This window comes from Gastrolobium bilobum, unplaced genomic scaffold (assembly GCF_033153095.1).
Source record: "Gastrolobium bilobum isolate Gb01-03AN ecotype WA unplaced genomic scaffold, APGP_CSIRO_Gbil_v1 utg10898, whole genome shotgun sequence".
In the NCBI taxonomy this organism is placed as follows: Eukaryota; Viridiplantae; Streptophyta; class Magnoliopsida; order Fabales; family Fabaceae; genus Gastrolobium; species Gastrolobium bilobum.
The window spans coordinates 237,250-245,857 of NW_026897461.1; positions in this window are offsets into that span (position 1 = coordinate 237,250).

Genomic DNA, 8,608 nt, shown 5'->3' on the forward strand with positions numbered 1-8,608 from the left:
AATATCCGTCGACAAGGACAAAAGGACAACCAGTTACAAGTTACAACAATGGTGAGTTTCATCTCATGATAAAATATCTTGGAACGACAAAGGAAAAGACAAAAGGCCAGATTTGGGCAACCATTCCAGCCGGTGTAGATGTGAACTTGAATGGCCAAGATAAGTATGGCATAGAGAGCGAAAAAGATATGTGTGTAAATGAATATAGCTTTTTCGTTGGTCTTGTCTTCATGCCACTGAACTCCCCGGAAAGGAAAACAGCAACCCCGGTTGGAGCAGCATGATTAACACCACACCGATTAACAGTAGTTCCCAATATGTCATTTCTCTTTCTTTTCTTTTTTTTGCCCAACCCCAGAAAGAAAATGACAGATACTTCTTACCCACAAAAAAAAAAATGGTGACTTTCGGTGGTGAAAATGGTAGCGGTGTGTTTGGTACGAGAGAAATTTTTTGGTGACCGGGAACCATGATTAATTGGAATACAGTAGAAATTGAGTTTACTTAGAATCTTTTACAAAAGAAGTGTTTGGTTCGCCAAAATATTACCGAAAATATTGGGTAAAAATTACTGATTTCATATTTGTTTAGAACTAAATATGACTTGGAATATGAGGTTATTTTACAAAAACAACCCCAAACTATTTTTACTTTTGTAATTGATAGATTGGGTCTAGATTTTTATGTGTATTGGGATATTTTTGTCTCAAAATTTATTGTTGTGTTTTCTCTTTACTTGGTATTCTGATTGGTATTCCGAATTACCATATTATTTTTGGTAATCTGAATAGTGACTTTTCTTTATAAATCAAATTACCGGTAATCCTTGGATATCCGAAAATCGTAATTTATTCCTTCTACCAAACGTGATAATTACATTTACCAAAGAAGGATTACCGGTAATACTCTTCAAAAACTTGAAACAAACACCCTCTATAGTAGTTTTGGTATTTTGGGGGATAGAAAAGAAGAAAACAAAAGGATAGGTATCATGGATAAATTGGTAATTTAAAACAAAAGTATCATCCTTAAAATTAATCATATTTTTTTGATAAAATTTTGATATACTAAATAATTTTTTGTTATTTTTCATGTCTAAATAATTTTTCACCATATTATAAAAGAAAATATCACTCGTCCTAAACGCCTTCTAACGATCAAAAAAAAAAAATCCGGAAAGGGCTGCGGATCAAGACAAAAATTTAAAAAGTATGTCAGTGACCATAATTTGGAGGTTTATTTAATTGCTCACGGAGCACATTTCATTGGATGGAGTGGAGAAAAGAGGGAGAAAAAAAAAATAGAAGAGACTAAGGAAAGAAAAAAAAAAAAAAATCAGATGTCACTTCTTTGATAAAAGAATCACTTCTGGACCACCTAAATTTTTTTACACAATTTGATAGGATAAAGTACACCTTAACTCCATGGCCAAACCTTCTGACCCATGGAATCTAAATTTTAGAGTTGCATGTGGAGGATGCAAAACCTCAACTATAGGTTTGGTCATACCATAACAAGGTACATCGTCACCAACTCTCTGAACACCATTATAGGTGTCATTATTATACCTATTTATTTAAATCAAATTATTTCTTTGTAATTAGTTTGTAATCAGTTTTACGGTTATCCAATTAGTTGTAAGTTTGTTATTTTGTTACCTGTTTAGCTTAGCTGTCAAGTTTAGTTAGTAGATTAGCTTAGCTTAGTTTTTGGTTATCTCTCTGTTTTCTGCAGCTTATATAAATAAGCTGATGTATTAGTCATAAGATACTTTTTCACTTTATCTGATATTCCAGTAATGAAAACATCTATATTCTCTCATTCTGAAAGTCATCTTTTTCCCTTATCATCAGAATGAAGATGTATTTCTAAACCATCATTAGAACTCCTCACCCAATTCTCTCCAATTTCATATCCGAAATAGGACTCTTTCTATTTCCAGAAAATTTTCTACAAATTCTGGTAAGTAAGAGACAAGTAGCTTCTCATCTAAGGGTGTTGTTTCTTTTATAAAAAAGGGGGGAAATACCCGAACAAAAGGAGAAACCGGTAGAGATTATAAAGAGGGGTTCCACATTTCTTACTCTCAACCTGGTCGCGGGTTGAGCTCTTTGAAGGCTGGAAGAAATAATTTAAACTCTTACTTTGGTTGTGAAATTTGGTTTTGAAGGCAGAGAACAAATGGAAGAGGAGTTGAGACTCTAACCAATTGGAACTCAAGTTGGAGACTCCAAGCTTGAGCTGTTAAGAAGGGTAGAAGTTATTTGGACTTCTTCCTTGCTTCTACTGTAAATTCGAGAAACATGTTTGATTCCTTGCATGTTTGGTTTTCTAGTAATGTTAAATTGAAGCAGTGTAATATGGTTCTTGAGAGCTATGTGGGTAGAGTTCCTTGTGGATGAATAATTGCTTATATGTGCTGAGCCCCTTGGGTCAAATATAATTCTGTCTTCTTGTGTTACGGTGCTTTTACCTTGAGCTTCTCGAGTGCCTCTGAACATGGTAAAATACACATGAAACAAGTATTTTATATGTTTTGATTCTATCCTCAAGATATATCCGGATATTTCCCTATAGCATAGCATTCTGTTTTACTCGAATTGATGGATTGACATTATGATTTGTTGTGGTTTTTTGGATGGTATTGTTGACGAACTCGGCAAGTGAACCGGTCGTAATAAAGTGATAAGAAAAGTTGTCGATTCCATGAGGACGGATGACCAAGCAATAATTTATCTATTCAACTAAAGTTGGATCGATCATAAAATGATGTCTTGAGAATATTGTAATTAAATTAAAAATAATTTATAAAATTATTTTTGGTTTTTAATATTTTAGAAATTAAATTCAGAATTAATAAATCTAGAAATTGAGTTTAAGTTTTAATAAAAATGTGTAGCTAGGATTCAACTTCCCCAATAGTTTCCTAACGAATCTACTTATTCTTATGATTATATTCAGGATCAAGTTATTAACAGCTCTTTCTATATTTGATCAAATCTCAATCCCTTGGTAATCTAATCCTTTACTCTAATCAAAAGCCTAATCCCTTAGTACTTTTTCATAAAATAAGCATTAACGCAAGAACCTACGGTTATAAAATTTATAAGCCTATCCCTAGATCATACAAATTCCGGCAATCAATCAATCAGAATCATACACCAACATCCCTATTGTCATGCACGACTCTAATGCTCATTCAAGATTGGTCAGATCATAAATAAGACTAGGAATAAATTGCAGATTGATTGCATAACTTAAATCAAGAATATAAATAATAAGAAAAGCAAATAGCGTTTAAGAACCCATTGGTTCCGTCTCGCCCTAACTATTAAAGAAAATTAGCCTGACATAGTCAGGAAAACAAGAACAATAGATGAAAAAAAACTAAAATTCATAAAAGGAAAAATAAAACCCGATCTCCACGGTAAAGCTTTGACCGTTCCTCCGTTCTCTGAATCGCTCCTTTGCCTCGTCTTTCCCCCAATCCAAGAATGAATGGAATGAGCCCTAACGTGCGTTTTTATAAAAATAAAAATGGGCTTTTTAATTTGGACCAGGGTCGCTGAGGATTAATTTTGATTAATTCTTTATTTTTCTTGATCTTTATCCTTTGCAACTGTCTTTATCCTTCTTGATTGCAATTTGTTATTTTAGACCTGAAACAAACTGAAATTAGATTACAATCTTATCCAGTTGTAGGTATTTTAATATCTTTAGATTTTATTAACTAACACTATATTTTTAATCATATTAATTATTATTTGAATTATATTTAACCTTAAAAACATAGTGTCTTGGACACTTATCAGGTATCAATGGTTATTGTGCTTGAATTTCTTGCTCTCCTTACTATTTGAATGCTTTAAGTCATACGTGTATGAGAATGTGAACACACAAAATTTTCCACTTGTGCCATATCCCAAGAGATGAGGTTGTGATAGTTCACATTGTGAGATACGTCTAGGGATATACATGTGTTGGACAAGTGGCTTCAATACTCAAGAGGGGGGTGTATTGAGTTTTACAAAATCTTTTCGCAAAGTACCTCCTTTGATATTTTAAAGACTATTTCTTCAATAAAGTGATTTAATAAGGAAAAATCTAAGTGTAAGAGCAAGTGTAGTGTTCAACACAGTAAGCAAGCGAATATATAAAGACAATCTAAAATGCAATTTTAATACTTAAATAAAGAGATTAAGGTTAGAGAAATTGCAAACTAGATGTATCCTGGTTCGGTCACCACCACCGTGACCTACGTCCGGACTGAAGCCGCTTGATCAATTTTTTTCACTAACTATCAAGCTTGAGTGTGCTTGACAAACCACTACAACCTTTCAAAACGTCGGGCTCTTGATGCCTTACAATTTTTCACTCCAAATTTTCTTAGGAATTTGGTGACCTTTCAAGTGTATAGGGTTCACTCCCCTAACTACTCAATAAATCAAAGGAATGTGTTTAATAATGGCTAAGTACTCTCAAAGTACAAATAACACAAGTTAAAGAACAATGGTTGTTGACACTCTTACTAGAATAAAGCTCAAAGAGAATTTATGATCGAGAAGACAAGAATAATGCAAATAGGATAAGAATTAATGAGTAATAATGATCAAGAAGTGTGTCCCATCAATGGGAACAATAGTCTCTATTTATAGAGGGGCCCCATGGCCTTTTTCCTACTCATTTTCGCAAACTAGCCGTTTTATAGCCGTTATTTTTGTCTTCTATACAGTAGGTAATCGATTACCATTGAGTGGGTAATCGATTACCATGAAGGGTAATCGATTACCATTGTTGGGTAATCGATCACCAACCTGTTGAAAGGTTGGATTTCGCCCTAAAATGGTTTTCTCTTGATTCACATTAGTTTCAAATATTGTTTAAACATTTTAGGAACATTGAAAACTATATTTTCATGCTAGGAATGTATTTGAATGTCAAACGATGATTTAATGCATGTATTTGAAAAAAGTACTTTGAGCTTCGTTCACGTAAGGAATCAATTATCTTTTCAATGATCCTAAGTCCTATACTATATTACTTGGAGACTGCTTGGACTTAGAGACTTCTCTTGAAGTTTGAGTCTTGATCTTGTTTAGACTTCTTTTTTATGGTTGCACCTTGAAGCTTTCTTTCCATGCTTGTTTGTTTATCATCAAAATCATTGAATCTTTGCATTGGTTCCACAACATGGAGCGATTCATAATCGGTTTTGACAAAAACCGAATCGCACCAATTTTAAATGGTTTGATTTTCAAACCGCACTCAATATTCTTTCTCTTTTTGCTTTTATACAAAATGGTAGAGAACACACATATTTATACTGTTGACACTTCCTTAACCAATGATTAAGATTATGCCAACGCATTTTTTATCCATAACTACAAGTGATTCTTTAGAGTTTTTCCTAATGTCCTGGTCTAAACATTAATTAAAGTAGGTGCAATCAATCTCTATATTTTTCATGGATTAGTCTAAAGTATAATATTCTAGAAATTAGGATAAAAAATGACCAAATAATACTAAGCCCAATGGATCAAAATCAAGATTATTATTCAACACCCCCTTTAAACTTGATTTTGCAACTTTAAGTAATCTTCTTATCTTGAAAAAGTTTTCATTCTAGAGTGGCTTTGTGAAGATATTTGCAGCTTGGTCTTAAGACTTCACATACTTATATGCACCTCTTTTTTTGCAATGCATTCCTTTATATAATGATAGTGTGTCAATGTGCTTTCTTCTATAATGAAAGATGAGATTCTTTGTTAATGATGTTGCTGATTTGTTGTCAATATAAATATTAGTTGGCTCCTTGTAATGACCCTAAATTTTAAAATAAATAAGAAACATGGAGTCGCCACCAATTTTATTTAATTTGGGAAAAATTAGAAATTTTTTTATCTAAAAGGAGTCTAATTATGCACAGGGACGAGTGGAAACTTAATCACACTACACCCCTGACACATCCGTTTAAAAAATGATTATGTTAAATTAGTTGTGCAAATTAATAATAAAATTTTAAAATATTTTCTTTATTCTTAAAAGAGATTTATAATTATTTAAAAGGAAATAAAACTAAATTATTAAAATTTTATTTTAGCTTGACGAGAAAATCTCGCTCTAACGTATCCTCTGATACAATGAGGAATTCAAAGCTATGTCGTTCTTAAGAAAAGAGATTTTGTTTGTTAAATTTAAAACGTTTGAAAGATAACTCACAATTGCATAGGGTATAAGATAACATGGCTATACATATATCCTTACGAAGCATAAGACACTTGAGGGTGGTCAACCACACAATCAACGTCGTATATCGTGACGTGAATTAACAAAAATTTAAAACAAATTTTATTAAAGCATATCTTTGGTTATAAAAAAAGGATAAGAATTTTGTTTTGAAATTAAATCTGTTTTGTACGGAGTCCAAGATAGCGTAGCTATACGAAGACTCTTACGATACTGACAACGCTTGAGGATGGCGAACCACACAACAATGTCATATATCGCTGCTAGTATATTTAATAAAATAAATTTATTCAAATAGAAGATTAATTTTGATTTTTGAAATTTTGAAAAAAATTAATTTTATATGAAAATAAATCCACATTTGCCCAAGGTTTAAGATAGCATAACTATATGAAAACTCAAATGATGTAAATAATGCTTAAGGATGCCGGATCATACAACAACATCATAAATCATTGTGTGGATCAAATAATTAAATCGAATTAGTTAAAGAGTACTTTAATTATTGTGAAGTTTAGAAAATAATTTTTTGAGTAAATATCTTTTTTGGTCCCTAACAAAAAACACGGTCCCCACTTTAGTCCCTTACAAAAATAAATTAGTCAGTTAGTCTCTAACAAATTCAAAGTGAACCCTTTTTAGTCCTTTTGAGGGACTAATATGGGTCTTTTTTAAATTTGTGAGGAACCACGATTTCAACTAAATGAGTCTACTTTGAATTTGTTAGGGACTAACTGACTAATTTATTTTTGTAAGGGACTAAAGTAGGGACCGTGTTTTTTGTTAGGGACTAAAAAGGGTATTTATTCTAATTCCTTTGAAAATAATGTCTCTCTTGTTTATGTTAGATTTCTAATCTTTATAGAGATAGATAATCAAAGCACCAGAAAATATACAAACATAATATTCACTGCAAGAAATAATACCGAACTTAAAAATAAATAAATGTAAACTACCAAACTTGAATAACTACAAAACAATCTATTTTTCTTATTTTGGTTTTAATGAAGTTTGACTATACCAATGTGAAAATGCAGCCCAACGTAAATGACATTCAAAGTTTGGACTTCTCGAAATATTAGGATAGACCCACCACCTATGTTATTATAGATTCAAAATGAATAAATAAAAAAGTTTATTTCTCCAAACGAAGAAACATAACAGTTGGTCTCGAGTTTACCATTTTCCCAAGTCGAACAAGTCTATCAAAATAGGGAATCGATCCTCTTAAAATTTTGAATGATTTGGTTATATAAAATTTTTGTGTGTATCTCTTTCTTCGTTAATAATAATTGGACTCCATCTATTTAATGCATTGAAAGAGAAAGATAGACATAAAATTTTCACATAACCAAATCATGTGAAATTTTAACATTAGAGGATCCGCTCTCATCTCTTTCTCGATGAAGCATGTATCACCACTACAAGAAAAAAGTTGATTTGTGACAAAAATTTTCGTCACAAATGACAATTTTTGACACAAATAATCAAATTTCGTCACAAATAAATTTGCGACACAGGAATTTGTGACAAAATTTCATATGTAGTGACAAAATTTGCGACACTAATAAGATTTTTTCTTGTAGTGCGCATAAATGAAAAAGTGGATATGCACATTGTAAGAACCCGCACCGTTAATTTAAGAAATTAATTAAATAAATAGGAGGATTAGAAAATAATTTAATAATTGACCCTAATAATTATGAGAAGGCTTAAACAATTATAGTAAGTGATTAAGAATGCTGAAAGTCGCTTTTCTGACGAAAAGTGCAGATACCGGTTCTGCTCTACGATATAAATGCGTACCGATGAAGTATCTCGGAAAATTATGAAAAATATGTATATGTCACTAGAAAAATATATAGGACTGACATAACAAGTTTCAGGTCGAAATAATGAGAACTGGTGCCATAACTGATACTAGCTATGTAAAAGCGCGTACCTGAAGGGTGCTGCGAAAAATAAAATAAAAATATGAAAAATCTTAAAAAAATGAGTAGGTTCAGAATCCTAAGTTTAGGATTAAAATGCTAAGCGTAGCAATTAGCGCTAATACAATGCGATTTAGCTTAAACCGATTATAAATACAACCTTTGGCTCAAAACCCTAGGTATTATTCTATTCCTACGTGACTTGGTGGCTGATCAGCTCCCTCCTACTGTTCCATTGTCTTCCCTTCTCCATTTCATGAGCCAAGAGGCTATTCGTTCATGAAATCTTCTCCTAAACACTTGGTGTGAGTGAGGGTTACAATTGAGGATGAGTGTTGACCTTATTTCTGGGTTATGGCCACTGTTTTGGTGAAGTCTTGGTGCTGACTTCTTGGTTGGGTTCAGAGAGAGCCTTTGTCCTAGCTTCTTGA